Genomic DNA, 24335 nt, shown 5'->3' on the forward strand with positions numbered 1-24335 from the left:
AGAACAGGAGATGGGCCTTGAGAAGAGACAGCTGAGAGGGGACCTCATGAATGCATCTAAGTATCTGAAGGGAGGGTATCAAAAGGATGGATCCAGGCTCTGCTCAGTGGTGCCAAGCAATAGGACAAGAGGCAACAGGCAACCGATACACAGAAAGTTCCACCAGAATATTAGGAAGAACTTCTTTACTGTGTGGGTGACTGAGCACCAGAAGAGATTGCATAGAGGGGCTGATGAGAGCCCCACACTGGAGATACTCAAGGAACTGTCTGGACACAATCCTATGCCATGTGCTCTGCTTGAGCAGGGAGGCTGGGCCAGATGACCCACTGTGGTCCCCTCCAGCCTGACCCATTCTGTGATTCTGTGGTTTTTGTCCATCTTACCCAGTCAACCTAACATAATCCCATGGCACAGGTTCCATATTGGTAACCTTTAAATAGGTTTGCTCTTGCCTTAGATCAAGAACATAAACTGATTTCTGAGGCCTGGATTTTTATGTATGTAAGTAATACATCTTCCACTACCAAGAAGGTATGTCCCAACCAAAGTGCTGGATTTAGGTAAACACAAAACAGACACTTACCTATGGTGACTTATAGGTAGGTAAAAGCACAGCATAATTTTGTTTACATCAGGTCAATCAAGCATTTTCCAGTATAAGCTAGTCTATGCTCTCAGCCCATACTGCTACCATGAAAGTACCAGTTCCCACCTTTTTTTCTCTTTGATTCCCTCATATCAGGTAGTCCTATTACCCTAGGCTATGCCCTGATTTCTCTCTATCTCTGGCAGCACAGCAAGTATGAAAAGTGGGTAATTCTTGGTTTATAGTGTCTGCTGTGCATTTTTGCAGGGAGGGGAGGTAGATTGGAGAGTCACTAAAGGAAAATCATTCATGAGCAACCATCCTTCTGTTCTCAAATTGCCCCTATAGCCTGAAAACAATTTTTGCCAAGCCTTGCCAGGGCTGTTATTTCCACTCCAGTCCTGCAAACCCACTCTGATCTTTACCACTCTTTCTTCCTTTCCTCTCACCCCATAATTCCAATCTGTGCTTTTCCATGTCCTCTCCTTTCCCTTACCCTCTTCTTCCTCTGCTCCCCAGTATTCAAATCTTGCTCTAATGAGAATAAAGACAAAATGAGCAATTCTTGACAGCAAGCTTCGAAAGGGATCTTCCCCTGCCCCCCCCCCCCCCAACTTTTAGTTTTCTGCCATAGTATGTTCTTTTATAAATTTATGGATAGTCAATGCAAAGTAAAAGATGACAGAATTTCAAAAATAATTTTTAAATACTTAAAATTTGCCACAAATAAATTGGTATTTTTCCTTTAATTTGTACGTGTTTCTGAGAGAATTTTTGCAGTTACACACCACTAATACTTCAGAATTAAAATTTTTATTTTCCCTCTATCAGATGACTTCCCTTTACCCCCAAAAACCAAAATAACCCCAAGGAGTTACAGAACTCTCCCTACCTATTCCGGAAAAGCATGCAACATTACAGGATGCCAGATACTATAAAATAACAATCAGCGAGGAGTCTATAAAATTGAATTTCCTCACTTTTATTGTTCTTTTTAATTACAAACTTCATGTAATTAACATAAATAAAAAATGTTTGAAAACATCCTTCTGAAAATATTACATTGTAAAACTTGAAATGTCATGCTTTTTTCAGAATGCAGAGTCAAGAAACCTAGCAGGTTTACACATAACAGAATTTCCCTTAATAACATCGTAACTGTGGGCAAGCTCTCTGTGTTTATGAACAGTATGTATTTTATTCCTGAAGGCAAAACCCCCAGTCAGTAGTGGCATGAAAGCTATATGCAATTATCTTCTGTAATTAGAATACTAACAAGTTCCTTTTCTGTCTTCTGTTGCCTAGATAGTGCACAAAGAAAGTATCATTTTTGGAAAGAACTAACAAACTTCCATTTGTTTACTCCACAGACCCCTTTGGCCTACTTTTACAACTATTTGCCTTGGAGACAAATCTACTCTGTCAGGTCTACTGCCAAAATTAACATTTCTCTTCCCCCTCTTCCCCTCCTTTCCTCTTGTCACAAGTCATCCCTTCTACCAGTATGAGGATTTCTGCTACTATTTCTGATTATTAGACCTTCAGAGCCCTAACCTCTGTGTAGCCTTTCCTAAGATATGTTTTAAACAATATGCACAAGAGAGAGGTTAACTCAATTTCTAGACAGTCACCGACAAGAGCCTGTAATATGAGGCCCTACATAACCATTTGTTCTATTTTCCTTTCCTTTCCAGAAACATCCTGCAAAGGAAAACCTCTCTTCCAAGCCTAATTATTTTCTCAGACAGATCCCGTTTTAGTTTGATGTAAGCTGTATGGCTTTCTATTGTTTCCTAAATTCTATGTTCACAAAATGTTGAAAAAATTGTCATAAGCATAAGAACCTAAAGTAAAAAAAAATCCATTTATATTTTTTTGTCAGACAACATTTAATAAGTGAACTGTTTTCTTAGGAGGAGAAGTTCTACACTGTCCCTTGATTTGTGCATGCGCACAGTCAGTCTCAAGTAGTGGGAGCTATTCCTCAGCACTAGCTGGATTAAGACTTGTTGCATCACATCAGTGTCATACTGAAAACGAGTCCTGACCTGCTAGATCAGACACTGTCTGCCTCAGAGGAAAGCACATAAGTAAGCAATTCAATACCAAATTACCTCAGCTATCATTAAGGCGATGTTTGATACATGGGAAACACACCTGGTGTGGGACTTCACTGTTTATCGTGGAAAGAAGAATTCACCTTCACAATTGGCAAGAGCAGAGATATTTGAAATGACAAACACTGCAAGAGACTTTGTACTCTCTTTCCTTTTCTAATTGTATTTTTTTCTATGTACATGTTGATGAAAGAGGAGAATTACTTGCCATGAACTTCTTTTGGTGATTACATCAAAATTAGGCGAATAAGAAAATACTCAATTTAAATACTTATTCGGCCATAACTTGCCAGTTGCCAGTTCAGTTCAAGAGAGTTTGTGAATTCAAAAAAGGGTCATCAAATAAAAATAAGTGAAGCATTTTTTCCCAAACACAGACTGAATTCTACTTTTTCATCTCTTATATATATATTTGTGCAGTCAAACTTACTGCATTGCAATTAGAATAATCATGGTAAGAGAATTTTCTGCTCCTAAGGACGGAAACAGATTCAAAGATAAATCTTTGAAGCATTCCCTCTTTCTGCAGAGGGATCACGAAAGCAAGCAACAAATCACTATCAAAGGAAAACTGAGCCAAAGAAACCGGAAGAACTCATGGCTAGACACACAAAAATAGCCACAAAGCAAGTCTTACAAGAAAATTCCAGTTTTATGCTAACTAGGGCAGCATTAACTCATGTCCATTCTATTCCAGCCTACTGAGCCTCTTGGGGATAAGAGGATTACTTTCTAGCTGTGAGAAAGTAACAATACTTCTGGAGAGTTAAAACACCCCAAACCAAACCAAATCCAACCCAACCCAAAAGACATTGAAAGTAACACAGAGGAACAAACACACTGCAGATGCTTTGAGGAAAAGAGAATTTTCTATATAGAGAACATTGTTTTAAAAAGACACCTCTTTCACAACTTCTGGATACCAAATATAAAAATATCAACTCATTTCCCTATCCCTTTGTTGTCGGTTCTCAATATTGCATTAAGTGTGCAAATAGAAACAAAACAGGCAGAGGCACCAACTAAAGGGTTTGTAGATATGTGTACATATCAGTCCACAGAATAAGACTTCCAGCTTTCACTGTGGGTGCATTCCTGCAGGCCATGCTACCATTCATGCAAATTTGTGGAGAATTGTCCCCTTTAAAAAGAACAGAAACTACTGTAAGATGTCAAATAATGGCTGACCAAAAAAAAAAAAAAAAGGAACATATATTTTATATAAACATGATAAATTTTATTAGTCATTCTGTATCTTGCCAAATTTCAAATTACACTGAAATTTTCTGCTCCTTCCTACTTTTTTCTTCATTCCCTTTCCACCATTTATCTTCTTGTGTGCATTTCCACTGTACCACTCTTTGCCTTGCTTTTTCTTCAATCATGCTTAGTTTTCACCTACATTGTATCTTCTGTATATTAAAATTATAGCAATTAAATATTTAATGCAGACAGTGAAACAATCACTAGACTGGAAAGTCAACAGACAAGGAAGGGAGATTTTGGTAGCAGGGGAACAATGATTAGGTACTCATTTTTCATGCTTCAAACCCTCTTTGCTTTTCCACTGGCTACATGGCAGCAAAACAAAACAGCAAACAAAAAAGGACAGTCAGATGCCAGGTGAGCAGCAGTTCATGCACACTGACATCAAGTAGAATTCCACACAATATGCCTTTCTATTCACTCTTCTTTTCTTTATGCCCTCACAATCCTCCATGCATGGAAATACATAGGAGCACGTGTGTCTGGGATTTTAATGACCCTGAACAAAATATAAACAGAGTTGAACAGTACACTGACTAAGTAAGCACAAGGGTCTTAAGAAAAACAGTTCAAGGTTCTCTCTAATGCATAATCCTGCTGGAACTTATGTTTTTTGAGAGTCACTGAGGAATAGAGAGGTTTTCCTCTCTGCACACTCTTAAAGTTAATTTAAAATGGCAGCTGAAGTGAAACTTTAAGATACAGCCTTAGGGAGAAATTATAATAGGGAACTCTGACCACTACAGAAAGTGCAGAGAGATAAGTTGTAAATTAAAAAGTAACTTTATCCTTAGTGGTGTTAAGTATGTCCAGCAAGAAAAGTCAAAATTAAATACTCTGACATTCCCATACTGGCAGAATCAGCATTTCCATCATGATACTGTGTAACTCCCATTTCGTTTTTCCCTGTTGAAAATAAGCAGTCAAAAACTTCCAGACTATAAAACGTTACTACCTAAAGAACTTAACCTGATTTTTTAAAAGCAATCAGCTTTGTCATAAAATATTTAGAGTACACTGCAGGAATCAAATTATTCAGATGCTTATAGTTCTCTACACACTATCCAATTTTTGTGCAATAGATATTTCATTATTTGTATAGGCAATTCATAAGAGAGTTACCAATAGCATCATACATACTTTAAATATTTATATGTTGTAATCCTAAAAACAAAACAAAAATCTGACTATAGATGCTGGTGCTTTGCCTGAACCTTCAGCTAAGCAATTTAAAAATGGCTCTATATACTGAAAACCACAGAAACAAATTTTACAGTAAGAAGTGTGCTACATTACAAACAGTTTACATAAATTTAACTGATTTAACTGATTCTTCAGATGTTGCACAGTGTTCTCCTAGTTCTCACAAATTTCAATGAGGACTTCACACCCAGCTGAGGAAGCTGCACAATTAGGTACCTGGAGACCAAACCTGCCCTCCTAAAGTGCCAAAGAAATGGCAAGAGAATACCAAAACTGTTGTATTTTCAAGACATGAATCAACATTTCAGCCTGCCATTTCCTACAAGTTAACTCTGCTTCCTCTGAAGTGAAGCTTTGCATCATGTTTTCTGCAAGGATGCAGAGTGGAAGGGGTACAGAAGTAACAAGATGTGACCAGCTGACCCAGACAAAGCTTCGGAGAACAGTGAGCAATGGCCTCTGTCACTGATTGCAACCTGCAGTAACTCCAAAGGTGATTTTTTTAGCTTATTCCTGTCATTAGGAAAATTTCTTCCCTACATTCTTGTGTAGGTTTTTTAAGCCTCTTTCAGTTCACCTTACCCATGGAACAAGGATTCTACTCTGTTTCAGCTTTTCAGATGGGGAAATAATCTGAAAATTAGCTCGAGATTTTGATAGCTTCAGACAAGACGCTCAGTTACAGCCTGTAACTCATGTCAATCTCTCTGGGTGCTGCAATGTCCCACAGCCTTGCATAGACGTGTACAGCTAAATTACAAAAGAAAGACAGCATTGCCAGACTTGATTAAAAAGTAATTGTTCTGTCTTCAAATCACAGAATCAGCTTAGAAATTCTTAATTTTTTTTCAAGATTGAATCTTGTCCTTGACTTTGCAACTGTTGGCCTCACTTTGTAGCTGTTAAGTATAGAAGCTTTAAAGAAAATATTTTTGATGGATGTTTTTAGTTACCTGAATGATATTCACACAAGAAAACACAACATCAATGCTAGAAAGCACGAAAATTGAGCAAAGCAAAGATGTATAGATGTACAGCTTCCCATATACCAAACCTTTTAGAGAACATTTCTTTTACTTTTTGGATTAAGAGAATTTTAAATTATTTGCTCAACAGTTACCACTGTTTATTTTGCATTTCTCTGGCAGTGGTATAACACATGCAGCTGATTTCAACTGTGTTACTGCTAAACTATTCTTAGGCACAATAAGAATTTTTGATACAAAATTTATTTTTATGAAGTTGCTGAATGTACTAAAATTTACTCTTACAAATTTGCTACTGAGGCAACTACCTCGTTTCCTAAGGTCCTTCTGTTTAATCTCAGTTTCCTGTTATATTTTTAAAGGAGCATCAGAGTCAAAACTACTGTGAGCATTATAATATGAACTGAAATACAAATTGGGATTTTTTTATTACTTACTTTTTAAAGGAATGCTTACAGCTATATCTAAACTCATACTTGGTTTTTGGGGGTTTTGTTGAGCTTCCTGTTATATTTTTAAAGGAGCATCAGAGTCAAAACTACTGTGAGCATTATAATATGAACTGAAATACAAATTGGGATTTTTTTATTACTTACTTTTTAAAGGAATGCTTACAGCTATATCTAAATTCATACTTGGTTTTTGGGTTTTTTTTGAGAGTCTAAAAGTAGCTGCCTTGGTGTGAGAGAAGCACAAACAGTAATATAAATAAACTGACCTTTTTTTACATTAATTATAATTTGAATATGTGCTATGAAAAATTAAAGAAAATAATGAGTACATAAACACTTTCTAATTTAGTAAAACTTTATTGCTATACATAGCATGTCTCTGTGTTCATCATGCAGTGTTACAAAAGTTGGAAGATAGGCATGCTGTGATGCAGTAATGAAATATCCAGATATAAAGGGAAAAATTGTGAGATTTAATGAATAAAACTGAATTACGCATCATGCCTATAATGCAGAAGTTTTATGCTAATCTTTTCTGTCTGTAAATAGAGATACTATATCATGTAGAAAAGAGGTACCTGCTGTATGACTTACTCAGATATGCAATCCATACCTATTTATTTCTGATTAATATACATTTCTGTAATACCAAAAGACATGTAAGAGGTCAAAGTAAAGTACTTTCTATTCATTTCTTGCAGGAGTAACTTTTTATAAAACTGGATCTGGTCACTATTTTTTTAGAACTCTGATTATAAGGAAGATACATAAATATTTAACATAAAAACAATGAAAAGCATCTAGCAACTTTGTTGTTGATCTGGCTGCAAAGTCTCATCGGTACATTTCTGCCATGTGGCAAAGAAAGCAGGGCAGTGACTCTTGCTGTTGACTGCACTGTGGGGTTGGTGCAAATGATATTTCGCAAATGTATCAATGGTATCCAAATGAGATACCACATTTCAGGTAATCCTGTTTCATCATGCAGATCAAAGACATCTGTGCAGCTGTTTTTATTCAACAAGAACAGCAGGGAGATCATATTTCTTTAACTGGCAAAAAGCAGTCAGTATTAAAGGAGAAATCTGTATGCTTACTTCTCTAACCAGAATGAACAAGTATCTCTTAAAGAAGTTTCTTCTAAAATAATATTGTTTATGTTATAGCCAACCTTCTGAAATACCAGAATGCTGAAATGCATGCTGAATAACTTATTTTTCATTTTTGAAGTCCAAAGCCTAAACCCTACCTCACACCCTGTTTTATCTTTACCCTTTGCCACAAAAGATTTGTCTTTTTCTCCATATCTTTGTCTATTAGCAAAACACAAAGTACTTAATAGTCTTGATCTTAACTATATGTTTTCTGAAGACAAAAGCATTGTACAGGTGTAGGTATAACCCACAGATTTCACATTTTCAGAAACCTTACACAGATCTTTCTTTTCCCTCTTTGGCCACAAGCCTGTGCTATAGAAGTGTCATTTCCAGAAGCTGCAATTTAACTGACAAATAGATGTAAATAGATAATTCAGTTTCTTCTATATTTTTGCAATCATCAGATCAAGAAAGAGAAAAAATTCTATGCAATTCAAGGACCAGTTATGTATTGTGCACTGCAAACCACCTTTTACAACAGGCATATGGATTATTTGTCACATATACAGCCAGTTGTTCAAAAATAATTCATTTCATAGGGCAACTTCTATAACTAATGAATTTGGACATATATAAATTTAAAAGCTACATGTCCAGGTTCATACATGTAAATAAAAAGCATGAAATAAAATTCCAAGAATAAATTAAATGCAATTAAAATATGAAGTTTTCAACGCTTCTATTTGTAAGACATTTTCAAGGGCTGTTGGACTCACTAGATAACTGCAGGCTAATTTAGTGAGATTCTTTACATCAGTCATTTTCTTCAGAATATTTGGAAAACTTATTGCATTACAAGTCATTAAGAATATTTCATGTGTCAGTTTTCCTACATGAGCTCTTCTTGGACAATTTATTCACACTTCATTTTCTGGAGCACTATCTTGTACCTGATATCTAAATCTTTATAGAAGAATATTTTATATAATCTGACTAAACCTGAGTTCCTGGCACATGTATGCATACTACCGCCACTTACAACTCAGCCATACATTAGGGATAAATCTCCTAAGAAGGGGTTTTGAGATCCAGTGCAGTCTGGGCCAACATAGCTAGAGCCTCTTTGCGGGTCCCTAAGAAATAACTCTGCTGTCTTCCAGGTTAGCTACACTGAAGAAGGATAAATCAGAAAAACCAAAGAGAAAACTGCTACTCTCCTGAAAATTCAGAATAGACACTTTCTGAGACAGCTGAAGAGTCAAAAGGACTCTTTGCTTCACTCCAATTACAATTCTGTACTTCAGTAATGAACACAATCACTCAACAACTTGGATGGCTGCACTTGACAATATTCAATTTTTTTCAAGCTCTCATTACATGTTGAAACTGAAATAAATTTCCTTCAGAACAAAGCCAATATTGTGTCACAACAAAATACCTTCAACTTCAGGTGGCTAAATTCTCTTCCTTTCTCTGAAAAATTGTTCTCCTCAGCTGTAAGACCCCAACATTTAATTATAAAAGCCTGCAAATATTAGGGGGAAAAAGATATTGCATTGGAAATACCTCCAATTCACAATAACTCAACAGTTTTATACATATATATTCACAATGTATAGTACAATATCTTTTTTTCAATATTATTAAATACAAGATATGGCAAAATAATTGAATAGTTGCAAATTCCCACTTGTTCTTAGTCCCAAATGAAGCCATTTATGTTTGGAAAATGGTTGTTTGCTTCATAAATACAGTAGTAAAACTATCTGTAAACTCTCTGGGTTTCATTAGTTTCAGATGAAAAAAAAAATCATAAACTAAGACCTTCAGGTTCTAAGGAATTAAAACCTGGTCTACAGTTTGTAAAATTAATTAAAATGCACTGAAAAGGAAAATTCTTTAGTCTTCTGACATATCTACAAATGCAAGTCTCTATTATGAGTCAGTAAAAACAAAAGCAAAGCAAAGGAGAAAAGAAGAAAAACACTCACACAGTAGTTTGTGATACATTTACCTGTACTTCAGAAGACTTTACACTAAAGTTGGTAGGTGATATGAGCAGGAAGTGACAGAAAGAATAAACTGGAGTAAAAGGTCAACTTAAATTCATTTATAACCTTAACATTCCACATAACTTTCTCATTTTGTATTTTTAGGTTTCATATTTCATGGGAAGCTTTTTTCTTTTGAAATATCTTCTACATTTTGATCTCCGCTGCAATAGCTTGCCTCCAATGCCAATAAACCTGGAAGCTGTTTCCATGTGTCAGAGCACAAAGACAGAACAGTTTATAAATGTGATGAATGAGCAAGTACAGTCATAAAAAGTTTGATAATAGCTGGCTCTGCAGTTCTGTGCTCAATATTACTGCAGATGCTTTCATTAATTTTTTAATGTAATTCAAGTTTAAATGATTACCAGATAAAGCCATTCATTTCCCACCCTTTGAGAGTTTTATATTTTCAGAGGATTGTTACAGAACTATGAAACATGTTATACAGAAGAATTCAGCACTGAACACAAGAAAAAACCCAGCACCTGAAACACGCACCTTTTGCATTCAACTAGCTACTGCACAGGAGCTCCTATAGTTTCAGGGCATGAAATGCCAGACACTGAGCAATAATTTCCTTCATTCTGACAGGTAATTAAAGTGGCTGGTTTTGTACAACTTCCTTCTGGGGCCTGGAACATCTTACCCTGAAGTCAAAGTGTGGTAGACATTATCTGCATTTCAGATTGTTCCACTAATTCATTTGTCAGTAAATCAAGCAGACCCCTTCTGCTTGTGTCTGTAGCTATGCCAGCGAAAAAAAAGATTTATCTGCTGCTTTGTTTCATGCAAAGATTATCATCTCTTCCCCAAAAAATCAGAACGTTTGATTTCCAAAGTAGAGATGCTGCTCTGTATTTTTCACCCTATAGCTAAAGGATTTTGCTATGCATGGAAATACACAGATACAAATTTTCTCTCCAAATCTATGGAGCATCCTCAAATATTTCTTTAAACAAAGTTATGGAAAGATATCCCAAACATATTAAAAAGTAGTCCTCAAATGCATCCAGCCCTGTACTGAGAGTGCAGTAGTGGTGCATAAAGCATATGAGAGCAGAGTTAAAGTTCAGTGCTTCAGAAAAAACACACATATGGTATTAGAAATAACATTCCTGATTTCATTCGGATTGTTCTCGGTTACAGAGCATGCTGGAAGAGCCCACTAGAGCAGCATACTAGGCCTCCCTCATTTTATTCCACCATTTCCTCCCCCATACATTTTTCCCATTCTGTTAGGTTGGCCATACCCCTATGTGTATTTTCAGTAAGAACATTCACCCTAATTTTCCACAGTGTCTAGTATACGGCACATCTTATTGAATACAAGCATTGGACTACCTGGTAACAACAGTCTGGACAAAATCTAATAGCACAATGAATTTTCTTGTGTCTGCAGAAGCTGAATGAAAGTGTTTCTCTAAAAAAAAGCTCAATGAATAGATCTTTAAGCACTGAAATAGTAATGGAACATGAGATAATTAGATATGTTTTACTATTGAGAAACTGAGGTTAAGCACTTTGTCCATTGTCACCCAAGAAAGGTAAGAGCCAATGCAGAACTCAATTTCCACTATCTTAACTCGAAGGCCAACTTCTATGTGCTGACCATGTCTCTAAAATAAGAGCAGATTCTGACCTTGCATTACCAGATGTACTGTTAGTCATAAAATTATTCAATCTTTTTGAAAGCAAGCAGATCGCCATGAAGAGATGGATGAGTTGTTATACAGCCCTGCATGCCAATGAAATACTGGAGTTTCATTATTAGGAGTCTGTTTGCCCATTGCAGAAGGATTTTATGCGGCTACCTTCGACGAAGTCTGAAGGCACTCCAGCACCTAAGTGCAGTAAAGAGCTGTAACTTTGTTCACTTAAACTGAAGATACCATCACTTGGCTTATGTAGACCTATGCTTAAATCAACTTACCACTTCTGGTATTTGATAGGAAATTAAGAAGATCATGGAAGGGAAGGAAAAGAAACAAATTAAAAGCGGTGAAAACAGAGGAGGTTAAAAAGAAAAAAAGGCATTTAATAAGCACGTGTGAAATGCTGAACATTTTTCAGACACAAAGAACTGTTGAGGCTTGTAGGATTAACATGATTCCTTGTCTAGCTGAAATGGAATGCATAGTGCCTATAACTGAAATGCTGCTCTTAGCTATCCCTTATACTCCTTTGGCCAGAAATAGATTTTCAAATAGCATGCTGTCATTATTTTGCCTTCATGGGGAGGGGTACCTGTTACAGAATTGCCAGGCATAATCTTCCAGTGAAGAAACATTTTGACCTTTGAGGGAAGGATTGTAAAGAGTTAAAAGTAAGGAAAAAGATGTAAAGTCATAAGAATGAAATTGCATTTATGCAATTTGAATTCTACATATAAGGTAGATCGCATTTAATACGATTGTGGTGAATTAGTGGCAACTCAAGGCTGACAACACACATTTCAGATGAAGAAGTATTACTTCTTCTCAAAACCATAATACTTAGAAAGAAGATGAAAACTATGTGAGACCAACCACCCTTGTCCACAGAAAATAAACCAACAATATTAAATTATGAAACCTTAATAACTTGCAAATCAACAATAAGTAAAAGGAAACCTCCATTCAGGATGTATAATCTTGTTCATCCTGAACACATGGAAGTGGTAACCGTGGAACTTGTTGGTTTACCTTGAAAACTGGCAAACATCTTGCTGGAGTTAGGAAAGGTAGAAAGCTGTTACATCAACTGTGACATATATTGCCATCACTGTGCTTTTTATAGGCACAACTAAATGATGCCTATAGAAGACAGTTATCTACATGATAGTAGCTGAATAGATAAACTTTTAATTGGCACCTGCAACATTAGCTGAACTAGACCAAACTAAATGCAAAATGAAACCCTACATAGCCAACACAAAACGATTCCAGTTTTATATGGTTACTATTCCTACTATCATCTCCCTTTTTCTTACATCTCAATTATTTCCAAGCTAAAGACAGTCAATATAAATTAGTTGAGCAGAAGCTAAAATACTTGATTGATTTGGGTCAGGTCAGCAACTTAGTAACTGACAACAAAGCAAGAAAGCTGTCAGCAGTTTTGTCAGTGTCTTGCATTAAGTATGACAGCAGTCAAATTTACTCAGTGAGACTCAGCCTGCAGAGATTGGCATCATTCTGCAGGGTGCCACAGGATGTAGAGAACAAGCACCTCAGTCCTGCACTGACCATGCAGTTTTCAATACTGGCAACAGGTCTTGGAAGGCTGGGATGTCAGTGGAGGAAACTGTCATCATCAAAGGATTCAAGATTAGGATGTCCTATATTCACAGACATTTGCAACAGTTGTGTTTATTTCATGTATTTACAGATAGAAAAAATCACCATTTATAACTAGTTAGTTTCTAAGCCTACTGGTCTGTATGAAACTGGAAGCTTTCTGAATTAATTTCCAACATTAACTAGTAAAACAATACTGATAATGCCTGTTCTGATTGATAATGTAATATTATCAAAGATACTTTTCGCAGTTACTAGTGGAAAAAAAAAGCCTTGATCTCAATGTAACAGCTGTCATATTTACAAGTAACTGTACTTTTCTGCGGCATGCTATTTTCTTATATCCTACCTCAGAGGCAAATACAATCACAGATATAGCAAAAAGTTACCCATTAAAGGAGGTAAAATAAGATTCAAGACTTTGGTCTCCTGGATAACATCTGTGGTGTCCTAGGACAGATTACAATGTGCTGTGTGAAAGGGTCTAGTTGAAACAGCAGATAAAAGGAAGGAAAGGGTGGGGAAGGAAAATTGCCTTTGAACCCTCCCAAAACTCATGCCACCTTTTCCTCAGCATCCTTCACACAGCATCCCTTTACTGAAATTACATTCCATAGGCAAAATCTGACTGATTTGCTTCGTTTACACAATTAGATACCTGGCATTAGGGTTAACTGCTGCATTACTGTGCATTTTACACCCACAAACAATCTTCCTTAGGGGAGGATTACATTTGCTTCCTAAGCCAGGTCTGAGGACTAGCCACGACCTTTCTCTAAAACTAACTTACGCTATCTTTTCAGGTATCAGTTGAAGTGCCTTTACACACCTCACTAGCTGCAAGATACAGCACAGCTCTCACTTCACTCCTTAGTTTCAGCTTTATCAGGAAAGCTTACCTCCATGTTTGACAGCTGTCAATATGGTATGATCCAAAAGCATGCATGTACCCATGCTTTATGCTTTGGTGACTATTCGCAGAATTATGACTAGTGCCTGCTTGCTCCAAACATTCATTTCAAGATTATTTTCAAATTTTCAAGATTCTTCCTACCTACTGACATACACTGGCCTAGCCAGCCATGCCCCAAAGAATACCATGTGTATTTCTCACAACCATTATGAAACCTGAAAAATGAAACAATACCAAGAGCAGGTTTTAGTGGAAAATCAAAAATTCCCTAGGAATCCAACAACTCAAGACTGCTTTAAGGTCTACTCCTCTTTGCAATGACTAGAGTTTATATATCCTTGCTATGACACCTGTAAATCCTGGAACTCCTTGATCCTTATTTCCTTCTCCAGTATGCCTCTCTCCACTGCTTGAAAAACTGACTAAAGAGAGGGTGTCTGTTTTACGTATGCACAGTGCAATGTAGATTGCACCAGCATTACAGTCAGAAAAAAAAAATTAAGTAGTCACTGTTTAGGAAGAATGACAACTTTCAATCTAGTATACAGTTATATGTATATACCCTATAAAAGCTGGCCTAAAGACGTCTCAAAGAACAGGATATTCTGGTATATATGTGAAGACACAGGAATATTCCCACCTATACAACACAGCAGAATCTTGTCACCTTTGCTTCACTTGATCTTTGTAAAGCACTGAGGGGCTCTGGAATTCGTCAAGGACTTCAGGCACAAGGTACGTCTTTTACGATGGGGCATCATAAAGGCCATGCTTTCTTTTACACTTGTAGGAAAACTGTACTGTTTTATCCACAGTACAATTAGGATTGTCCAGTATAAAACCAATTCCAGTGGATTCTACATATTTTATATGTAGTCTGCAGTAAAACTGAACACTGACACAACACATTAACATACCACAAGCAGGAATGTCAAGGCACTGTAGTATACATTTTGACCTCTGATTAATTCTCACAGCAGTTATTCAGAAATAATATAGCTTTCCCACCTGCATTATGCACTTGAAAGTTACAAAAATCTGCAAATAACTTTTAAATGTTTACATCACAGTTTATGTGAGGCAGAAATTAACTAACAGTGATTCATGAACTCTGGTTAATGTTTGGGGGGTTTTTTTGGTTTGTTTTTTTTTAGTTTTCAGCCTTTTTTTAAAGTTAAGAACAAAGTTCATACATGGTCTGTAAATTACAGGGAGACATAATGTTAAGCAAGAAACTAGTTGAACTAGTTGAAAGGGATGTACACAGCTACATGACTGACATTTTCTTTTTTTTTCCCCATTATTCCCTAGCTAACTTTACCATCCCAATCCTTAAAGATAGCAAAAACTCATAACTATTGTTTATTGGGTTTCCTGTTGTAGAATACTACTTATGTAATATTTCTATGTAAATTACAGTGAATTATTGTAGGAACTGCCTTTCATCATTATTTCATCTTCCAACCAGAGGCAAGAATAAACAGTGTTTTTCAATGCTCAAAACTTTTGATCTGCACTGCATGTTTGAAACACCTTGGACTTTTTTACCCATTTCAAAAGCATCCATGTAAAATAACATTCATCATCTAATACTCTCATTTGAGGGAAATTTGGATGAAAGTTTTGTATCAAAGCTATGCACCAGTTTATGGGAGAAATGTTATAATTGAAAAGAAAGAATTGAGAGCACTGAGGAGAGAACAAGACTTTATTAAGAGTATTTCAGAATAAAGAATATGCATAAAAAGAATATAGATCATTACAACTTCATCCTTCACAGTAGGGATTTACTATATGTAGATAGTTACAATAAGTTAAAAAGAGTTTAGTTACATAAAGTTTTCAATCCTCTTCAGAGCAGCTCAAAATGCTGAGGGCAAGCAGTTAAATTATATGCAATAAAAAAAGGCCTTTCCTTTTTACTTTTGATATTTTCCATAATATATTTGGAGTGGAACATATTTACCATGATTTATGACAGGGAGATCTTCCCTTATCTCTATCCTTCTCACTCTCAAATCAGGTCACCAATTACCCTGTAATGGTCAGAAGAATTCCTGAGATACATTTGCTCTCTTTTAAGAGAAGCACGTTTGTATCCCATGCAAAATATCCAAAAAAGCTATTTTTCATTTATTCAAAGGAACACTAAAAACTATTTGTTTTAACCCTGACCTTACCATTAAATGCTATGACCCAAACTCTCAGCCTCTAGGCAATTAAAAAAAATAAATCGTTTGAGTACATCCAGCCAATGCTTTCCATGTTAAAAAAAAAAAGTCTAAGTTGGAGCCATGTGGTCTCAATCAGGCAGTAAAAACTCTCTCTCTTTTCTTAAATGCACAACTGCAGTATGCCCATAACCTTTCTTTTAAATCATCTTAACCAGATCTGAATCACTCTCACCACAAATGATTCGGTGGCCCTGGAATGTGCTAGGGTAGACAGAGTTGCTCTGCAATGAACACTGAGATATTTCCCACTTTCCTGGTGTTAAGAGAATAGTCTGCAGGAAAAAAAAAAAAAGTTTTCTAAAAGGTTAAAGCCAAGACAGAAAGTGACAGCATAGTTCAATCATTCAAGAAAAAGAGAAAAAAATGCATCTACTGCCTAATAAATCAGTGTTGTGTGCCACAAAGCACAGTGAGCCAACACAGCCAAAGAACAGCTTTTCTTGCTGAGGCAGGGATACCACAAGCAGCTGGCAGATGCATATGTAATTGTATTCACAGAGCCACTAAATCCATTAAGCTGGCCAGAGTAGGAAAAGCTGATCAATTAAAAAAGCAGAATATACACCATTTCAGCAACAATCTGTGCAGCCTCTTACACCACCTTACAGCATTTCTTACCATAGGCTACCACAATTTTTTGCAGTTTAATATATGGCACTTTCTTAAAAGCTTATAGGCAGATCAGTTAGGATCAAAAAACGTTTTGAGGTATCTGCATTACCTGAATGTATGCTGCTAGCCTTCTTCACCAGTCCCCTTGAGCAAATAGAAAGGACAGGCACAAAAACACCTTAGCTTCCTCAGCACATCTCAGAAGGAGTTCCAAAATATTACTTACATCTAAAGTTATAAGAGAGGAAAGGGAATGTAGGTCCTTGGGGGCTCCTAAAAGTCACGTTTAAATAGCAAATGAGCAAGCTTTGCTTAAATAACTGTAAGATTCTTAAATGCCATTTCCTCTTTAAAACTGTGTCTGGAGCCTGAAAGATTTCTTTCAGTCTTAATCACCTCAAAAAACAATTTAAACATGTGGCCAAAGTGATGTGCATTTAAAACAGGAATAGACCAGAGCCAAGACATTTGGATCCAGTTATTAACCTTCTTATACTTCATGGATGTAGGAATCCAGGGATTTTGGTACAGGCCCATCTCTGAACTCAACACTCATTGCCAAACCTCACAGTCAATAGAAAATATGCTTTAACATATCAAAGCAGGAAAAACAGCATAAAGATGTCAGATTTTTCCACCACATCAATGAGAAAAAATGTCATTATAGCACCCATGTAAATTGTGAAACTGAAAGCAGCTGCTGAGGCAACCTGACATGGTGCCATTGGTAGAGGGGGTCCAACTCAGGAAAACAATATTCCATTTTTAGCTCTGAAAAATAATCTTTGCTAGTTCTAGTCTGCGTTTCCTGTTCAGTGAATAACTTGCCATAAATAGAGCTAGTAACTACTATAGAAAGAAATGCCTTAGTACCTGGCAAGCAAAGTGTAGTAAACATCCCCAACATCCTAACTAACTGCACACCGTGCCGCTAAGCACCGTTTCACAGTCAATCCATAGAAACATAAGTTAGCAGATCATTTTTAACAGTTACCACACCAAGCTGAGTATTTTCCCAAATGAAGGGTGAAAATCAGAATGACAAAGCTTTGGTTTTGAGGTTTTAAATCAGAAAAAACAAACAGACCTTAAACAGTTAATTGACTGTGACTGCTATACTTTGCACAATCCCACATTTGCTCATTCAGCATATTTTTCATGTGACTAGATTCACCTTCACAAATACTTGATCACCAGCAGTTAATAACTGGGTAGAGGGAAGGGAACGCTCTCTCTGTCAACAAAAAATATTTGAATAACTGCTTGAGGTAGCTGGTGGAGCCAGAGTTAAGGGAAGGGAAAGGAATTTTTTTCCCCTTTTCAGGTCTATTGTCCCAGTAAGGTTTCCTTGGTCTTTTTGTTTTGAAAGTACATAAGTACATTCAGCCACCTGGTCTTTCCCCCTTTGTCAAATTTATTATACGGTTGACCATCTGGATTTCAAACGTTTCTTATTTATTACTTTATTAAGATAACCCACATAGCAAGACATAATAGCATGCTGATAGCAGGGCTTTATCAGTACTTTTAAAACAAATGGGTCCCTGCAGTGAACTTCCTTTGACAGCTAGATGGCATTTCTGAAAGCAAAGCATTTGAATTAACCTGCCTCTGTTCTGAGCAATATAAAACTTTTCCTAAAGACAATACTGAGAGATAAAAAGTTCCTTGTAACAAAGCAAACCATTTTGCTAGTAAACTTAAAAGGCAGCAGTCGTAACACTTTGAAAAAGCAAGAACAGCTAAATCATTTTACATACTGGAAAAAAGTCTCTTTTTGCAACTCCTGTCCTCTCGCAGAGTCATTTATTCAAGCCTACACTCTTTTACACCGTACATTAGCTTTCACTTGCATGCCCTATAACAGCAGACTCTCAAAGCTTTTTGTTTTTACAAAGAGATTCACTTTGCTCCTAGTAGCGGGGAAAGGAAGGGGGAGGGGGTGCGCTCTGAATGAATGCCAGTCATACAAACTTATTTTGGGTGCCTATAAACTAGTCTTGGGAAGCATCTCATCCCTTTACACTCCCCATCTTCCTGAACTTTAGTTCTACTCATATCCTCTGTGATGGAATACCTTTACTTCCCAGGTTCAACTCTTGCACTTAAATGAGTTACTCTGTCAGTTAAAGTTACTCTGTACTACACATGGTTCAAAACAAAACAGGTTTTCAGAAAACCTAATAATAAAGCCATTTTGGAAAGCTTTCCAAAATTGTACAGACACTTAGGAATTTTGTTAAAATAGATACATTCTTATAAAGCTTTTTGGAAAGGGAGAAATGAGGAACATTTTAATGCTAGGCACTGTTCCAAGACCACTATAACAGCACACACTGTATGATTCACTCACGTACTTTCCCCCCTCTCCTACTGTAGTAAGCTAAAGCACCTTGTAGCTCCCTGCACCTTTATACACATTTAATGTTGGCACTTACCGTTGTGGCACAGGGGGACCCCACCCCCGCCAAAAGGCTGAGAGCTGATGGTCCCTGGGTCCTTTATTTCTTGACTAGCCCCGGCTCTTAGCTTTGCTGCTCTAAATTCAGCCTAGTCCGCAGAGGAGCACAGAAAAATTTAATAGATGGCTGAGCTGCCAAATTCCAACCACCACGACCGGCAATGAAGACGTTCTCCCTAGTTCTGACTGAGTCCAAAGAACAAAGCCTGCTGGCAATGAGGAAGCGGAGTTTAAGTCCTCTGGCTGCAGTCCAACTGTTGCTCTTGCTGTTGCTGCAGAGTACGTGAGAGTGTTTGCATGAGCTTGTAACGCATGTAAGAGATGGGGGCTGGGGGAAAGGAGGGTGTGTGTAAGGGGAGGAATGCTAGTCATATCCAAAAATAACATGAAGGAAGTCAAGTAGTGATCCGTCTCCCCTCATTCTCTCTCTTATCACACGTACTGAGAGTGTCTCTACCCTAAGATTCTGATCTCAAGAGTAGGTAGAGAAAAAATTCCATTGTCACTTGCAGCTCATATGATTGTGCTTTTAAATTTTACCTGAGGAGCTGTACACTTAGAAGAACACGTCACGAAATGCATGATTTAGTAGCAATCTACTTGATGATACTGCAGGCAGCATGTATTTCACACTGTGTGCATTTGTTTGCAAATTGGAGAGAAAAACCAGAAACTACTAACGTAGTTTACCACACACCAGAAAAAAGTCTCATGTTTGCCTGTCCAGAAGTTCCTAAATTCCAGTCCTAGGTATTTCCAGATACTGCTTAGTGTTGATTTCCAAAATAGAAAATGTTGCAAATTTACAATATAATGCAGAAATGGGGATATAAAAATCTTTATATAGTTTAAATTTCCTCTGTTTTTTTAGAATTATTTTAAACAAATTCCACATACAGAAGAGTATTGTGTCAAAAAGAAAATCAACATCTATGAGACAACACAAACGAGAAAACCCCACCTAAAAAAAAAAAAAATCCTTCCTGAATAATCAGAAAGCTAGAATATAACTATTTATTTTCTTTTCTTGTTCTGTTAAAAGCCTTAGAATATTGATTTCAATAATTGCGGGTTTTTAAAAATCTTTAAAAAAGTAATTAACAAATGAAAAACAAATTTAAGAAAAAGTAATAACCCATCAATCACACAATCTTCTGAGTTAGAAGGGACCCATAAGGATCATCAAGTTCAACTATTAAGTAAATGGCCCATAGAGGGATTGAGTCCACAACCTTGGCGTCATTAGCACCATGCTCTGACCAATTGAGCTCATCTCATGATAGCCCCAATATTATTTTCAGTACTTATATTTAACCTGGTTTCTGTCAAATCAAATTGAGGACCTCTAAAACTTCTTATAAACCCAGGAACAGTCTCTATGATTAGTTAACATTTCTGAAGAATCTTTACTCAATCTAGTAGAACTTCAGTCTCAACGAAATCTCTTCAAAATAATGTAAGATAACATAATGCAAGTTGTACTTTAATTGTGATACTCTCCATGAAGCATTTAATTAAGTTTTAATTTAAACATTACAATATAAAGAAAGGTCAAAGCAATTTTGGATTTAATTTAATCTCATGCAGATCAGTTTAGCCAATGTTTTTGAGGTGTTTGATGTGGTATTTAAGAAAAGCAAAGCTGGTCAACTTCAACAATGAATAGTTTTGAAATACCAATTTTCACAACAGAAATAAAAGTGGGAAGGAAGGCAGAAACCAGTTAGAAAATAGACTTCAGTGTGCTGGTTTCAACAATGACAGCATAAACCAGGCACGTGCTTACATAAGACTTTGTTCCTCAAGATGGGAGACAGGGTAGCTCAGACCTAGTGATTTCCATATCCAGGCTCAGTACTTCTGGACCTACCCTTGTTTTATCTTTTAGTAAAAATAATGAAGCTTTGTATAGGAGCTTAGGTTTTATAGAACAGATATAATACATTTCCCTTCATTCCCATTACATTAAAGAAATTACAGTGCTTTTCCAAAGCTACTAGCAGAAAAATTTTTATGATAAATTTTAAAACTACAAATACACTCTGTGTTGAAGGTAAATCTCAGAAGCCTATAGAAACCATCTGGAATGTAAGGAAGTGATGATGATTTAAGTTTGCCTTCCTGCATATTCACTAGAGACTGAATTTCAATATATTATAAGGCCATAAAAGTTACAGTAAATCCAAGTTCTGTATCAGGAAGTTCAGAGTCCTACTGTGCGATGTATTTTTCTGTGGGTACCTGGTAGCATTACAAAGCTTGGCTTCCTTTATTGTCTTGAAGTTTGCCAGCCAAAATTTAACCTGACAAATTTCACACGTAAGTAAAATCAAAAACAGATAAGATTACCTGAGGCCTTTTAGTCAACACCTCATCCTATCTTGAACATCAGCTGCATTGAATTTGCTGAATTGGCTAATTATAGCTCTAACCTGAAAAACATACTCTTGAAGTAGACAACAATAAGCCCACATTTAGTTTGCTATGCAATCCAGTCTTCAGACAAGAGAGATTAATCCAAAACCCAGTTTTAGTCCAGACATTTGAATTTGTTTTGCTATTATGGAAAAGCACAGGCCTGAAGAATATGAATTCAGCAAAATTATACAACATAAAGACAAAAAAAGCAAGCAAACAAAATAGCAGTAGGGAGCTGTCACCTCCTTTTCCTCTGTCTGTTGTCATAACCAGACTCAAAGCTGTTTTCAGGAGAATGTGAATCCAGTCAACCCAGAATTCCAATATTATATGATAAATTAAGGCTGAGTATTTCAGTAGCTGATACCCCACAATGTCTATCTATCAAAAAAATCATTACTAGCACAGATCGTACATTCTTGTTATTCTCCGATGTCTACATAGATGAAAGGCATGCAACACATAAAAACCCCCAAACCCTGGATTCATTTGTTATTGGGTAACTAGTGAGCTAGAAGATTGAATTATTTGGGGGTACAGTTGCATAGACTATTACAACACTAATATTGTTGTTATTTAACTCAAATATAAGTTATTTAACTCAATCCTATGACATTTAGGAAACTTACAATAACTGTATATTTGCTAATTTGCAGCTGATCTGCTCCTAGTAATGCCTTATTTTCTGCCTGAAAACAATTTAACTGCAAGCTTCAAATTCTGATGAAGACCTACCAGAATTCAGCTTGTTTTCCAACTGCTCTCATTTCTAGTCAAACAAGGAAGGAAAAAGAAAATATACCCATTACAAATGTCATTCTTGTTACATATAGAAATGAGACACTTTGTGTTAGTAATGCTTTGACTGGTAAGATATAACCATCATAAATTGCGTGGTGCTCAGACCAGATACTTATAGTAATTTTTGAAGCATTAGATAAATGCATTGAAAATTATCATCAGCAAAAAATAGCACAGATTTAAGAGTCTTTAAGGGTGATCACTGTGTTCTAAGTAAAGTATGAATTGACTGCTGGCAGTAACTTTTAAAAATCAAGATTTTCTCATATACTATAAGGGAAGACCCATTCAGAAAGATGATGGCAGATCCTCCTGGACTATTTGCATCAAGAAGCCATCATATTTTATTTTTTTGGTCTCCCAAGAATAATAGTAAAATACAATAATAGCCATGTCTTAAGAGGAAAGAACAAATTTTACTCTCTTCTTTTGGGCCCTTACTAGACACAAGCTCTGATAAGTAGGGCAATTTAACAGCTTCAGTATTCTGTACCCACAAATAAATGTGTTTCCAATATAGCCTAAGCAAATTTGGCATTCAGCAGTAAAGATCACACCCTGTTTGGATGTGGGGAGCACTTGCAAGACAAAGGCTATAATCTAATAAAAGAGACAAGGGTGGTGAAAAATGCAAAAAGATAGACGACTGAGGACAGACAGTCTGTATTTTCCTAATTTCAAACATTTTCCTAATTTCAAACATTTTCCTAATTTCAAACATTTTCCTTTTGGTATCTACGTACCTAAATTGTTTAAATGATGACTCATGCTGAATTTATCTTTGATCATAAAACATTTAAAGGTTTTGCTTTTTCTATCCATACCCTCTTTTCATTGCTTCTGTGGCTACTGACCCAAAGCCTGCTTTTTCATTATCTTCTTTGCTCCCTCCACTGCTCCTAAAGACTTGTGTTCTTTTAAAAAGTGAAAGTGGTTTTGTGGCATAGGTTTATGGAGGAACAGTTTCTCTGTAAAGATAATGTGTGAAGTATTTGCATGTTCTGAAATTGTTTAATGTTGAAATTTCATTCTCTAAAATGAGAAAGGCCTAAAGAGCATTTAGACTTTTCTGAAAGTTAGACTTAAACTGTGTATTTTCAAAGTCTTTTTTTGTCTCAGTGATATAACTTAGGTTAGTTTTTATTTAAGATAAATATAACTTCCCTCCTTCCCCAGTTTTTTTCAATAAGCCTTCACAGAAAATATGATTTAAACTAGAGAAAAATAAAATTTTCATAATGCTTTCCTTGCACGAATATTTTCTTATTTTAAAGACAAAAGAATATACATAATACTGTCTTTGGGTTCTCCAGTGTTTCTATTTATAAACATTGATAATTCACTTAGAAGCAGTAGAGATGCAGAAGAACAAGGTATTAGAAGCAACTGCATAAGCTATGTATAAAAAGGCATGTATTCAGGTAGCTCAGAATAAGTTAATTAATGAGATTTCTTCCACACAATCCAAGGTCAGAATTAACAGCATACCTAAACTGAAGTTTTAAAGAAATCACAAGCTTTTCAAATTCAATAACTATTAAAATGAATGGTACCTATAAGCAAAATGCTCTCAAACTTCTTATCTATACCATACTAACAGTATATTATCACACAAGTTTGGTTTTCCAAATGTTCTATAGTTGCATCATAACATAAACTGATAGAAATACATATTTGCTACAATTACACAAATAAAAATCCTCCTCATCTGTACTTAGGCCTGAATGTCAGTCAAATAACATGAAGGATATTTCAGAGCAAGAGAAGAATCTAGGAATCTGTCATTTAAACGACAACAGGAATTCCCCAAAGATCACAATGCACAAGAACTGTTTTATTAACCATTAACTATTACTT

General features: G+C 36.1%; 1 protein-coding gene across 5 annotated transcripts in view; it reads right to left on the minus strand.

Moving 5' to 3' along the window:
• Positions 1–24335, minus strand: part of PALLD (palladin, cytoskeletal associated protein) — a 194085-nt gene that overhangs the window by 129964 nt on the left and 39786 nt on the right. The window contains exon 1 of one of the 5 annotated variants that reach the window (XM_032108127.1): positions 19237–19526. The exons of the other annotated variants lie outside the window; for them this stretch is intronic. The gene's annotated coding sequence lies outside the window, so the exon portion shown is untranslated. Of the gene's footprint in view, positions 1–19236; positions 19527–24335 lie in introns of those variants that run through there. 5 annotated transcript variants of the gene reach the window in all.

The sequence above is a fragment of the Corvus moneduloides genome, chromosome 5 (genome assembly GCF_009650955.1).
Source record: "Corvus moneduloides isolate bCorMon1 chromosome 5, bCorMon1.pri, whole genome shotgun sequence".
NCBI lineage: Eukaryota > Metazoa > Chordata > Aves > Passeriformes > Corvidae > Corvus > Corvus moneduloides.